Genomic DNA, 14,920 nt, shown 5'->3' on the forward strand with positions numbered 1-14,920 from the left:
TTTGAATAAACCCATAACTTGAAATATTCAGCTTTGACTGCATCCCACCAGTAGTGCAGCCAGAAATTTTGTAGGCCAAGAGATGCTCATTTCATCGTACAATAGGGGTGGAAACGCCATAATAACAAAACACTACATGTATTGAAGGCTGACCTGCAGCTCCCATCAGTCTGTCTGAAAACAGCCTGTCCAAAACAGTCTTGTCAAGCCCCAATTGTCCTTTACTAGAGCCATTTTCCATACAGGTGTCATCCAATTTGGCTGGCAGCTTTCTTTTACAGAAGGAAGTGACATCCTTAGTTCTTTTTAATGTCATGTTTCATCATAAGCTTCTTTTTTTTTTCCTCCGGTGTGATCAAAGTCATTGTTTGAATCATCCCCGTATGCGCTAAAACTCTCCTTGAGCTCCCTGATCAAATGAACTGTCTGTGACGAAGAGGTTGACGGATTATACCTCCTTAGCGGCAAAGACTCGCAAAACTTGTTGAAAGTGATGAAGGGACACGAATGACTTTGTTTGCATTAGTTAAAAGAGACATTCAGTCTGAATTTGGGTTCAGCCAGCAAACTCAGCTAACATTTCATATATGGCCTCCAGAGTGTCAAAAGTTTATTTGGTGAGTCATACTGAAAGCTCCATTGTGAATTGCAGACCATTTTCGTGCGGTTGCTTTTGGGTTTTCAGAAAGCTGTAACGCACGCTAGACCCCATTATGAAGCTTCAGAATTGCTAAAATGATCAAAACACATTTTCTTTTATCAAAACCTATGTAACAGTAGGTCATGTTCAGTCTAGAGACGATGCGGAGGCTTCCTATAAGGGTTTCTATCAGGTTTGCTTGAACCTGTCCCTCCGGAGACTACTTATAACCGATGCACCATCAAACCTGAATCCACAGCACATCTCAGGGTCAAGACCGAGTGCTTGCTAGACATCAGAAATGTTTGTAAGATCCCTGTTGCGGTCGTGTCCTCTGCCTGCGTGAACCCCAAAACAACTTCCAGCTCGTTCTGAATATCAGGGCTAATGCACTTCCATTTTGTTTTCAGATCGGAAACTCTGTTTACCAAAAAACATAGTAACTACATCACAAATCAGCGCATCCACCTTTCAGATCATGTCGGTTTAACAGTGTTGTTAATGAGTTTATTGATCGAGCAGATGTGAATGTCTCGACAGCTATGAGGTGCTGCAATTGCTTTGTGTTTCTGCCTATATGAACAAGATTCACGAACGGGGTCAGCACTAGGATGAATTCCCAGAGGGGGCATTTGGAATTTTGAAGGAGACATTTGGAATTTTGAAGGGGGAATTTGGAATTTTGATGTGGAAAGTTTTAAAATTTGGAATTTCGAAGGGTGAACTTAGAATTTTGTGCAGTAGGCATTTGGAATTTTGAAGGAAGTCCTTAGAAATTTGGGATTTTAAAATAAGCACTTTAACGGAAGCATTTGGAAACTTTGCCTTTCAAGGAGGATTATGAATGCCAAAAGATGGAATTTGAATTTTTACAGGAGGTGTTTAAACCTCACATCGTTTGCATGTAGCACTCTTTTTACAACTCAATTTCTGATAAAAAAACCCTACTATTTCTATATCTACTATGCATATATGTGAATATATTTTTGTGCAGCGTGCAGACAAATAGTACACACACACACAAATATATCAGCAAGATAATAAATGTATGATCCAGATTACTGAATAATGACCTGCAAGTGATAAATTGTTGTGCACCTGTTGCTTATTTTGTTTAGGAGTCTGTGAGAAAGCAGAATATTTGGCATACAAGCTTATAAAATAAAGCTGGAGACCTACTGTCCTCTAAAGTTTATTTCCAGTCTGCTTCAACACACCTGCTTGCGATTTATCAAGTGATCCCGGAGACCTTGATTAGCTGCTTCAGGTGTGTTTGATTAGGGTTGAATCTTAACCATGCAGGACAGCGGGTCTCCAAGGCTTAAGTCCTTTGTATTCACGAAACATGTTTAAAACTACTGCAGGAACCACGATTTAAAAAGACTAAATTGAAATAGCAAACAACAGCTGGCCATGGATATGAAGTAGCGAGGAAGTGGATGGACTGTGCTAATGTCACAAAACAGAAGGCTACAGCTTGTAAAAGAGAAGAAAATAAGACAGGTGGCGGCGCCAGTGCTGTTCGTCCTCTGACTGCAGATGAAGAGAAAGTTTTGGCCCTTCTCTTGTCCCAAGCCAAAGCATGAAACAATAGAAACATCCAGCATGGAAAAAGGCTATTTTAAGGTTAAAAACTTGTTAGGAATCTAATTAAAATATGAGAAATGATTCAGTTAAACTGCCAAAATCAACCGCATACAACAAGTTAATTTCGATTCCTGAATATTAGACGGCAAAGTGTTTCCATTCCTCACTCGTGTGCATCGGTTGCAGGTTTACTGATGACTTCGCTTAATGCACTATCTGTGCGTTTAAAAGTACTCCGAAACGGCTGCTTTACAGCTTGAGCACAGGAGGAGAGCCAGGAGCCCAACACAGCAGCTCTGAAATAATATCGAATATCGAATAATAGCGAATCGCGGCACCGTGTTCATTTACATGTGAGCAAAGCTCCACATCTGCACGTGCATTTGAGAACACATTTTTACACTTTTAGCATTTTTGTGGACACACGTTTTCAGCATTACTTGCATCTGATTCGCAAGCAGACGCATTCATAAATCCTAAGACTATGTTTAGTTGCTTTTTAATGCCTACTTTATCTGAAGTCTTGTTTGTAGTGAAACCTGAAGGCAAATCAATATCCTACCTATATCCATTGCCTCTGTTCTTTTTGCCTGGATGTTTTATCATCAAATGTTTTCGTAGGAAATGTCTAGCACATCACATTGATGTCTCTGTCTCAACTATTACATCAGATTTCTAAAATGACAGAGCAAATGAAAGATTTAAAAACCAAATTACACCCGAGCGCAGTGTAAACAAAGACTTCTGACTTCTCGGTAGCTCATAGATTGGAGCCGAAGTCTCCAGCAGGTTTGCACTAATGGACCAGATGCCTAAAGGCCATGATTACTCTTCAGTGCACTTTTTCCTGGCCAAGTTAATTCAGCGAATCAAAGAGAAAAGAAGTTGAGCCATGCAAGTCTCCAAAGGTAACGAACCGAGTCCAGACAAGAGCTCCTTTCAACATTTCTCCTAAAATATTTATGAAAGGACGTTTAACAAGCCAGAATCAGAAATGCTTACAGCGTAATAAAACGCTTTTGCTGTCACCGAATGTATATAGTTTTGTAAGATGACTGTTGCGACGGCACCGTTTTGCGTGAATACGCTTTGCAATATAAAAGGTCGCAAAGATCTCACCTTGCAATTGAAGTCACAAGAACAAAAAGCCTTCGGTCTAAAACTGATCTCCTTCAGGGCATCACGACTATGACGTGTAGGGAGTTTCTTCAAAGTGTTGACCAGATCCAGCCTCGAGTCCTGTCCGCTCCGTTCATTGAAGCATCATATTAGAGCAGTTTGGTCTAGCGAAAACTTTTTAATAACTTTTTGCCTGTATGATTGACAGATGAGCAGCGTGATTTTTTTCCTTTTGGAAATCCGACGAATGGTTTAGGTGGACTTCGTAAAAGTACGCTTTTCACAAAATTCTCAGTGGAGGACGGTGTAGAAGCCCATTTCTACCAAGGTACGGTAAGCCATTACTTTAAAAGTCGTATTTATTGGGTAAATATTCAAAATGACACACCAAAACAAGTCTTAATTGTGAAATAAAAATTATGACAAATTTGAGCATAAAGATGGAAACTGTATGAGATAAAAGTAGAAATTCTGACAGAAACTACTTAATATTACGGTCAAAATGATAACATGTCATAATTATAAGATATGAATCGGACATTATTACATATTTAGTTTTTATAAGTAATATTTATATTTAATTATAATTGAAATTGACAAAATTACGAAATGAGATAAGTCAAAATAATAATAAATAGTCCATAATTATTAAAAAAAAATTCTAATTTATTTCGACATTGTGAGTTCTAATTTTGATTTACCAAAACTATTTTCCTCTGCGGCAGAAATAGGCTTTATTGACTTGACCATTTGGGCTTAGAAGAGGTGCGAACATTGGGCGCCATAACATGAGAAATCAATAACCCAAATAAATGCACATAAATATGCACATCAAGCTACTGGGTAATTAAAGCCTTATGAACTTACTTAAGTTCCCGGTGCGTTTTTTTTCAGCCGTTGACGCTCCCAGCGTGCTCCTTTCTCTCACTCCCATCACTTTAGTCGATCCGTTCTCTTCATTTACATATTCTACATCATTATTTTCACTCACCTCACATGCTGCCTCGCCATCTGCATTCACATCAGGTCCTGTGTCTCGGCTCAGTGCCTGGCGCTTTGGCCTTTCTTTATTTTCCATATTTTCGACTGCATGATACACTATTGTGTATTCACCTTGTGGTTTGTAATCTGAATAGTGCTGATCCTTGTTTATGTGGGTATAAGAGAGTCGTTTATGTCCTTAACCTTTGCATTCAGAACACAGAGAGCTCTCAATTCAGGCATGCATCATGAATGCACTCACATGGTTAACAATACAATGGAGCTTTCACTTTTTTCCCCATGCCCACATAATAAATAACAGCAATCATTCACAGAGACAATCACCTGAACTGTAAATGTTCCTATAGCTTTAAAATCCAGTGATGCGTATGTGGCTTAACTTACACATCTAATGTTTAGTGTCTGTACTGTATGGAAAGAAAAATCTGTGGGAATACTGCGGAATAGTTATTTTGTGATGTAAACTGTTGCTGATTTAGATGTATCCAGTAAAAATACCTAAAACCATCGCTTAAACGTGATTTTTGTGGTTGTGGATGATGCAAGGAATTAATTGCATATTTAATAATGCAGGAAAAAATGAAAAAAAACAACAATACAATAACAGCTTTGCATGAAGGTGCAGAGACAAAAAATGAAACGCAACACGTGACAAGCCACTAAAAAGACACAGGTGAACAAAATAAAGTAAAGACACCATGCAACCGACATAAACCGACATGAAAATGTAAATGCAAACTGAACTAAAAGTGCAAAAAAAGCTAAAATAGATGCTTAAAACAAGACAACAAAGCAATTTCGACTCATATTTGTGTATGTGGACGGACACGTGGCCTGCTAAGCTCTTACAGCGAAACAAAGCATGTCTGTCTGCATAAACAAGCTCTTGCACACAGACGTTCCCAGCATGCACCAGAGAGAGAGCTGGCTCTCATCTGTCGTGGCGGTTTAGCGCTGAGAGCTGGGACACATCACCAATGGCTTTCGGAAGCTGAAGTCTGAGGTGCGAAACCTTATCTGCTGCTATTATTTTGGACGTCATGTCAAACTGCAGCCTGCTACTGTCCAGATGACAACCTAAGCGTTCAAAAACAAACCTTGCCGCCTGAAAACATGATTAAAATTGCTGAAAACACAACTTACGGAGCCAAGATTGCGCCTGTGCTTTCAGAGGACAAACCTGTAACACAGAGAGCATTGTCTGGAATTTTCTATTATCGTTGTACAACTTTTTTAATATTTATTAGAAGTAGCGTTTTAGTACAAATTGCATTCTGTAACTATTCCAATGCACAAAGTGTTTTCTCACTCAAAGCAGGTATTGTATTTAAAGATGTAGTACTTGTAGTACACTTGAGTGTACTATTGTAAAAATATGGTTTTAAGTGTGCTACTAGTGGTAACTAAATGCACTTTTGAAAACAAACGTAGTATGTTTAAAGTGCATTTTACTTCATATTCAAGGTGTCTCACATATTCAATCTTAAGTTAATTTTAAAAAGTACTAAAGAATCAATTTTAGTATATTAGTCTGCGAAAACAGAGCACTTTAATTACATTGTGAAAGTGTACTTGTTTCATTTACCTGGGAAATTATGCCATTAGCAGAACTCTGTGTATCTCTATGTTTACATTTTTGTACACGGGCACAAAAACATTGCGTTCAAAATTCTATATATATCTAATTTGCGATGATGTACCGGGTAGGCTACCGAGCAAGTTTACTGCCTCAGAGCGGCCAAACATATGAAGCTGGTTATATAATGCCTATATAATGCCAATGTCATCATATGATGTTTTTTTGAAATCATGCACTACAGTAAAAATGTTTGAGATCAAAACATAGTATTGCATGAAGATAGTTTGTTTAAATCAGTACTCTAACCCCTTTGATCACGAGTGTTAGTGTTTTACTGCCAGCGGTTTTCATTTCAGCTAGAAACTGCAGTGAATTTTTTTTACATAAGTAGGTACGTTTTTGGAGACCCAGAAAGAAGCGGCACTTCCTGTACGCGGGTCTTTACACTAGCTACCGATCTTCTTCAAAAACGACATGAATAGCACGAAGGCCTAAGAATACTGCGCAGACATTTTTCAAATGATAAGAATCGAGTCATTTATATAGTAGCGTTATACTGAGGGCATTTCATCTTTGGCTTCTTGGCTTCAGAATTTTGAAACGCCATTGTGTATGAAAAGGTACTATAGCTTACGTAACAACGGCTGAAAGAGGAAGTATTGACTGGAAGAACCTGTAATTGGGTCATACAATACAAGAAAGTACGGTTTAATTCCATTAAAGGCTTGGTGCCGTCTGAAGAAAGAGATCAGGGGAGGAGAGAAAGCTGTGGTTGAGTTACATGTACGAAGAGAAAAAGTGTACTTGATGTTGACAAAAGCATGCTAGCAAATCACTATAAAAGATAGCAAATGTTCAATTTTGCTCGTGAATTGATAAAACTAAGTTTATTCTGTTTAATTATAAATCTGTTTTATTGTCCGCTTATTAATCAAACCGTACGATTCGAGTTTTCGACTCTTCGTCAGTTGGCTGTAGCGGCAGCTAGCCTGCTTCTGCTAACAGGAAGGAAGAAAGGCTTAAGCTTGTCATTTCTTGCTTTAAAAACACAGATCTTTTAGTCGTTTATTAGCCTGCCGTATTAAGTGGATTTATTCTGTGCTCTCATACTGTGACACATTTCCCCTCTGCGTCTGAGCAAAACGCTGAATGCAACCCTGCAGGTAATCTCAGATCTCAGCCGGCTCTTTTATGAATGAGAGCCGTAATAATGAGGATTAAAGACTGAGGCGTGTTTGCTGGTGTAAAAGCTCATTTGAGAGTCAGCGGGCCAGCGAGATGATGCACTCTTTAAAATACTGTAAGCTAATGTTCTGTTGTGTGAAATGTGTTTCAGTGCGAGTGTGGAGGCAGATAGGACAGAAGGGGTTTCATTTGTCCTGCTAGGGGGAGCTCTAGCCTTTTCGTTGGCGTCCCATCCACCTTGCGCCTCGGAGCGGGGTTGCCAGATTGGCTCGTTGCACGTAATGGTTCTTTGACTTTCTTCTCGAGGATGGTGTTTTATTACGGTTCTAAAAACGTACGTTACGTTACGCATCGCATACATCATATATGCATTGCATTATGCGCCATATCGTTTAATATTAGTAGTATAATTTACCTTTCACCAACCACGAGCATCGTTTAATTTGCACCTCCAGCTGATCAGTCTTCTCTTAACTCTAGGAAACAATCCTTTACTGTCTGAAATCATTTGCTATTTGACGCATGCTTAATAGACATTTCAGTTTTTCTAGAAGCCCGTTTTTTATTCTTAGATTCCTATCTGTAGCCGTGGGAGTCTAAACTATACGTTTAGATATGCTCCTCAACCATTAAACGAAAATGCATTTCGTTACATGCTATAACTCTGTTTTATATCTATACTCGCCACTGTCGATTTAAAAAGAGCCCGACCTGTCCGCCGTTTCCGACGCGTCTCCGCGTGGTTTTGCGAGCATATCTGGCAACCCTCGTTCAACCCTCATTTGTGTCGGTGTGTGCGCCGAGCTCGGACTGTCACCGCGCGCAGATCGGCGCATTATACCGGAGCTGCACCTGGACTTCACCAGCGCGCTGCTTTAACACACAACTTTGGATGTACGTACTTATTTACCGCGGGCCAGCGTTAGATTTTTCGGGGAGAAGGGCGATATGGGGACACGGCGTGCCGAGGTGGCACTCAGACTGGTGATGGGGGTCCAAACAAGGAGCCTTTTTATTCCTTTCCAGAAGCTCCTGTAAAACAATCGGATACCGGGACGTTGATGACCCCGACAGCGTCGGTGTGGAGTTAACCTCACGGGATAGAAGGGAATCGAAGGTTTCTGCGTGGGACAAACACAGCGTTGTCGTTTATTCCTGCGCGCGAGGACGATTTTCATCGCATAAAAGAGACTGATTGTGTCCGGACCGTGCGCCCGGTGCGCAAAAAGACCCTCGATCGCCAAGAAGCTTCGCGGAGACGCGGGTAAGTTCAGCCTGATTTCACTGCGCTTTCCTTTCAGTGCTCCGTTTTTTAAAAAAAGCAAATCTACGAAGATGCCGCTTTCTTGTCGTTTTCCGTAAGCGCGTGCTGTTTTCTGGCGTGCGCCCGCCGGACGCGATTCACCTCTGCGCGTGTTTCCAAGTCCTTGCCCGATATGCAATTGTTAGAAAAAATAGGCTATGCTCATGCTCGCGATCATTCTTGAGTGACTCGTGGTTTGTAAGCCAAAGATTGTTCACCAAGCACATCTGCGCGCGTTTTTAATTTCCCGATAAAGATCGCGAGGAGTGTTTTAAGTACTTCTACCGCAATGCTTCATTATATGTGCATGTGGCTCACCTTTTCATAAATGGCAACTCTGGGTTGCGCTGGTGCTGGGTTATCGTGCATTCATTACGCGATAAAGATTCCAGTTAGCTTTCTTTTGGCACTTATTGGATCGAGGCTGGGAATAAAACCCGAGCGGGTTTCTCCGGAGCGCGCGCAGCTGCGCAAAGGCGAACCGTGCAAATTGACGCAGTCTGCGAAGAAAAACGTCGTTTAATTCGTCTGCGATGCGCGCTATTAGTTTCAGCGGGCTTTCTGTCGTTCCGAGGGAATAAACGTCCGCGCTCGAGGCGTAGCGGAGCTGGCCTTTTTCGGGAGCCTCTGAAGGGACATTAGGAGCGCTCTGTTAGTCTCACCTGAACGCCCGCTTTCCTCGGAGAGCTGCTGCTTGACATTCTGGAGGAAGAAGAGCGCGAGTGAACGGCGATGTGTTCTGCATTGATGCCCGAAGCGTTCTCGCTCCTCGGGGACCCGAAGTGAACAAACTGCGTCCGATCGGGGGAAGCTGGCCCTCAGACGGCTTAAAAAAGCAGTACGGGATATTCATCGTTTCGCCTCATGAAACAGAGCTGTCATGCAGAGAAGATGACATGCTCTCTTGAATCTGAAGCGATAAAATAGATGGTGTTTTGAAGGACAATAACTATACCTTTTTAATTATACCACTAGAATAAGGTCCACCTCCCAGGCCTATAATGATAAATGAACCATGGTTTTGTTGTAAAAGTGTAGTAACCATGTTTTTTGGTGTATTGATTACCAGTTTATAACCACAGTTTATTACAGTTAGCTAAACTGTGGCTAGTGTAGCAAAACCATGGTTTACGTAATAAGAACGTAATAAGAACGTAATAAGAACGTTAACGCGGCTGATGTAGAGTTAACGTTATAGTTTTTTTAAAATGATGATAACTATAACTGTTAAGTTTTTTTAATCGTTCTGATATAAGAAGTTGACATAACCGATAACGACTTCATCGCGTTTTTTCCACGATAAAATGTTGACAGCCAATCAGAATCCACCTCCTCGATCGTTCGACGCGACAATGCGATGCCAGAGCGTGCTAAACAGAACGCATGAATGATATATTATAATAATCAGAACATCAGAACACGACGTCACGTGACGTTGATATTCGGTTATGTTTTGGTTGCGACGTTCAACCAACGTTAATTCAACGTCTAATGTCGACGTTAAATCGACGTCAAATACAGACGTCAGCCAACGTTGATTTAGTGGTGTAACCAAAATCCAACGTTAAATCAACGTCAAATTAATCTAACGTCAACCCAATTTTTTTTACCAAAATGCAACGCCAATCTAACGTTATATAGACGTCCGGTGCCTTGTGTTTTTTTTGTTTCATATTTCTCATAATTTCCGATCAAAATATGCAGAAAATCCATTTTTTTCACTGTTCTATGTGTGGCAGGACCTCAACAGTAAAGTTTGAATAATAATTGTAACATCACATCACAATCATAACGACGCAAAGGATTAATATAGCTGGGATCGCTTAAAAAACACTGACAGCCAATCAGAATTCATCCAACTTTTAAGAGCTTGAGCGCAAGCGTCAGATGGAGTCGTGGCAGTGCGTGCTTATAATAAACAACGTTATTGTGCTTTGGTATTTCTCGTTGCACGACGTTGTCGTCTGGCTATGTTAACATGCGTCCGTGCGTCTCCGTGTCTGGCGTCCTGAGCGTTGATGTCATCCCCGGAGAGCAGGGCCTCAGCAGGAGAGGCGTAATGCTTTGGGTCTCAGCGCTTGTCAACCTGAGCTTTGCTTACAACGTAACCTGTCTTCGCGGATGTTCCGCTTTGTCGTCTCTCAAAGCGTGTGTTTGTTTTAGCGTTGACCTCATCTCAAGCGCACGTCCGCTCCGGTCTCTCTCTCGTCGCTGCCCGCAAAAGAGCATTAGTCATTTAAATACCTCCAAAAAGCTGTGTCTTCTCATTAAGTCTGGGCGCTCAACATACCGAGCGGGTTCGCCCGATACGGGCCGGGGGCTTCGGGAAATGTGCTTCCTGTGCTCGGTCTGAACGCGATTAGTTCAGTCACCCCGTTCATGTCCGCCTCACCTCGCTGATGAACCCCCGCACCAAACCTTCCACTTCATTTTTCCTGCATTCCCGGCAGCTCCTCAGAGGCTTGATTGATTGCAGAGGATCCTTTGACCCCGACTGGTCTCAAATTAAATCAAGCAAACACATTAATCAATATCTATTGGGTCACGGGGTTGAATTGCAACGTGTGATCTGCCATTAGTGTGACCTACAGCCGGGCCATGCATCAAATATTCATGATACCTTCGCCGTGGTTTCGCTGGCGACGTACAATGAAATTACTTTATGAATATACGTGGTAATTGCATTTTTAAAAATACTATAGTTTCAAAAATTCAGTGGCATGGGTAGCAAAATGCAAAAAAACCTTTAAAAGCTTATAAAGGCCTTTTTAGAAATACTGTGTCCTATTGGTTAGTATTACTTAATGCATCTACGTTTATTCGTAAAATAAATTATTACACGTATTCATTTTATCTGCATTTATTGACATTTTTGTTTAATAGAAATACCACGGTTTTAATAATTCACTAGTAAATGTCAAAATTAAATGCTTTTAAAATATTTTCGTTATGTTAACCATCGCAGTCAATGGAGCCTTATAGTAAAATAAATATGTAAAAAAACAATGGGACAGCGCATCATAAGTGTGACGGAGATCGTCTGCGTTAGAAATGATCTAAAACGTTATGGAGGCCTGTGCAGATCAGAAATGTTGGTATCTTTAAGGTTTTAAATGCTTTTTATACAGAAACGCTGTGATAAAGTGTTGCTGCACACATGATTCCCAAAGCAGATATACCGCGGTAAGTGTTATTGTTAATAAATCACGAGATGTTGCGTCAGTATAAGAGCATCTACACTTCCCCGGATGTTAATAACTCAACAGACTGATTCTGGTCATGGCGATGCGATCGGAAGTAAAGAAATCCCAGCGCCAACATTATGAACAGTTCACTTCCTGAACATTATCAGCCGTAATCGCTTTCAAATGAGGCTTCTTTCTTCTCACTTGACTGTGGGAAGTGTTTGACTTGACTGTGACTCAGTCTCCGCAGTTTTTCATCACATTGCTGCTTAATTTAACAAATTAATGAAAGGAAACGGCAGATAAAAATGCTTTGCAATGTCACACTTCATTTCAGCTCATGTAAGAATAATATCGAATCAGTTTTTACCACTTCATGAGCACGTTTCACTAAAAGGGGAACAAAAAAAAAAAACTTTAAAGATAAGTTCTGCTTATGTTTTATGATCTGGACGCAGTGTTTTACCCCACACAGCAAAAATGGATGCATTTTTGAAGATGCACAAAAAACATGTGCTAAAAAATATTTATGTAAAATATAGGTGACATAATAAATGTCATTTAATAGCATTTCAAATATAGTTCGCTCTGTACGGAGTCCAAGTAAAAAATACGCACGCATTTGGCAGATTTGAAGAAATGCGTATAACATATGAATAAAATACCTTACAAAAATCAATCGATCTAGTTCTGCTCTCTAGTAGGCTATTCCTCATTTCGTCTAAATGTAAGATTGGAAATGTATTCATATTATATAAGGTTGAAACTTCTATTTCAAAAACATTACGTTACATTGCAATTCATGTTTTGATCACAAAACACGTTTTATTTTATCGTTTTCATTTATTTTTTTTGCCGTATGGGAATGCTTTTAGTATCGGAATTCATTATTCTGGGCAGCAAAGTTGGAAAATGGGAATTCCTGTAGAAGAAATATCAATATATTGAATATTGTCTAAAGGCAGCGTCTTCCAGCTCAGGTTGTGACATGTCACGCTGTGACAAAAAAAAAAATCCAACCGGCTGAAAGATCCCAGACGTGATGCAATCTCCATTTGCGGCCGTGTGGTTATGTGTACGTCTGTGCTCGTGCAGGTGCAGGTTGAGATGTTGAAAGCGGTTTATTATAGTGATCCAATAGCTCTGTTAGATTGTCACTTCAGATGCAATGAGAGTTGAGGGTTTCCTTTGTAAGAGCTATCTGCTATTTACTCCTCTGAAGAGCAGGTGAGATATTGCTTTTCTCGTTTTGTCTTCCTGTCAGCTGAACTGCTGCCCTGAAAACTCTCGCCGCATCTCGCTTTTTCTCCCTGTACGCGTTGGGATTTTCTGCCAGGTTTCTCTGAGCATCTGAAATGAATTTGCGTGTCTCCACGGGGCCCCTTAGGGACTTCGCCTTCCCATTTGCCGCCGTGTGTTTTGTGCCCTAATGAAGGAAATTTATAACCGGGCGTTTAATTCACAGCCTGGGCGACACCGAGGCCTGCCATTCGTTAAAGAGCTGTTGACTGTTTCCATATGAAGCAATCTCATTGGCTGCTAAATTGCTGCTGCTTCAATTTGAGGTCGCGCTTTTTCAGTTTTTCCTTTTTTTTACAGTAGCCTATGGAACATATTTTCTGACAAAAAGCTACTTTAGATCACAGAATGAAGTGTTTAACCGTTATTGTGGAGTGAGACGGTTATAATGATCTCTTTTGTTGGACGACGGGTTTAAAACTAGGAATGCGAGGGAAGTTTAGCTTTAGGCGTTTTAATTGAAGCGTGTTTAGATTAGCTAGCTAACGGAAGGCTATCTGTCGCCGGCAGAGCAAGTGTAATTACATTCACGTGCTCCTCGGATGCTCTTACGTCAAATCCAGCTCCATATGTGGGCTTTCTGGAGAAGTAAACTTGCTCGATAGCGCACCCGGTAAAACATTGCATACGCAGTTTCTTTTTGCCAGCACTATCAGTTACCATTTTAAGATTTTAGGATGCATTTCACTTTTAGCACTAGACTTTTCATTTCTGAGCTTAACAGTTACCAACGTAATTATATGTTGGTAATCACACTTAATGTAATATTGTGTAGCTATTTAACACCAGCCTTTCGGCGTTTGGCATGAAACCTGCTGCAAGCGACATAATACCGTTCTGCAAATATATATACTCTGATGCACCTATTTTTCACGAAACTGAGATTTTTAATAAACCTAATGGAGAAAAACATGCTAATACCGCCTCTCGCGGTTGTGTCTTCCTGAAAAGTGACGTATTTCACCAATTCAGGCACAGTGTCATACTTTCAGCAAATCTTCATCAAGTTTAACCAAAGATGACTTGCATCAAACCTCGCAAAAGCCACTGGATGTTCACAACTATTTAAACCTCAGCCAACACAATAGCCGTTAAAGCTAACTATGCTAGACATCATAGTTCCCACTGTATTCTACATCTCTTTGTAAACATGCTATTTATTATTCAATCCCACATTAGACCGATTTCACATGCACCCCGCACTTTGAGCCACACTCTTAAAAGCCTATTTAGCACCATTTACTGGACGTTTTACTGTTGAACTGCTGGGAAACACGCTACAAGCAATGGCATATCCTGTAGCGAGAATGTATGCACACAGATAAACCCACATTAAAACACACGGCTTACAGCTCCTCTCGAGGAAGCAAAAAGTGACATATTTCCCCAACATATTTCAGAAATGTAGACAGTCACATATTTGTGGCCCCAGACTGGATATTTTGTAACTATTGCTGCAGATCGTAACGGAGCTGGCTTGCATCAGCTCAAGCCTCACTAAAGCGACTGGATTGATTTGATTTTCCCAACTATTATAAACCGACACAACACCCAGTTAAAGCAAAAATTGAAAGACGTCATTGTTCCTATTGCATTTCGTACAAAAATAAGGGCTCTTTACAACCATTGTGGATGGATCTCATTGGATTATTTTTCGTCACACTTTGATTTGATTTCGCTGTTTGATGGACTGATACGATCTCTCTGCAGACTCGACCTCTTCAGATAACTTTCGTAGATGTTCCTGACTTCTAGTGAAAGCGAATGGCTGCCTGCGGGAAGCGCGTCGTTTTGTTTTCCCTTCAAGTGGACTTGATCTACCAAACCAGCAGGCTTTAGGCTGGGAATCCCACTCATTCTTCCTCATGACAGATACAGTCCAACGAGAAAGTCTTTATCTCTTTTAAATAATGGCTCTGCATTGCGGCGATGTGAACTGCGGAGCGATTCGCTTCACAGGGCCGCTTTTGTGTGCTTCTCACAGGCCATCATTTGTGAGGGCGTTTGGGCAGGTCTAGGAA

At 40.8% G+C, this 14,920-nt stretch overlaps 1 protein-coding gene across 16 annotated transcripts in view; it reads left to right on the forward strand.

Annotated features, from left to right (window-relative positions):
• The first annotated feature begins 7,905 nt into the window (after window positions 1–7,905).
• LOC122348744 (adhesion G protein-coupled receptor L3-like) overlaps window positions 7,906–14,920 on the forward strand; it is a 228,503-nt gene continuing 221,488 nt past the window's right edge. For all 16 annotated transcript variants that reach the window (XM_043244565.1, XM_043244567.1, XM_043244573.1 and 13 more), the window contains exon 1: window positions 7,906–8,376. The gene's annotated coding sequence lies outside the window, so the exon portion shown is untranslated. The remainder of the gene's footprint in view (window positions 8,377–14,920) is intronic.

The sequence above is a fragment of the Puntigrus tetrazona genome, chromosome 7 (genome assembly GCF_018831695.1).
Source record: "Puntigrus tetrazona isolate hp1 chromosome 7, ASM1883169v1, whole genome shotgun sequence".
NCBI lineage: Eukaryota > Metazoa > Chordata > Actinopteri > Cypriniformes > Cyprinidae > Puntigrus > Puntigrus tetrazona.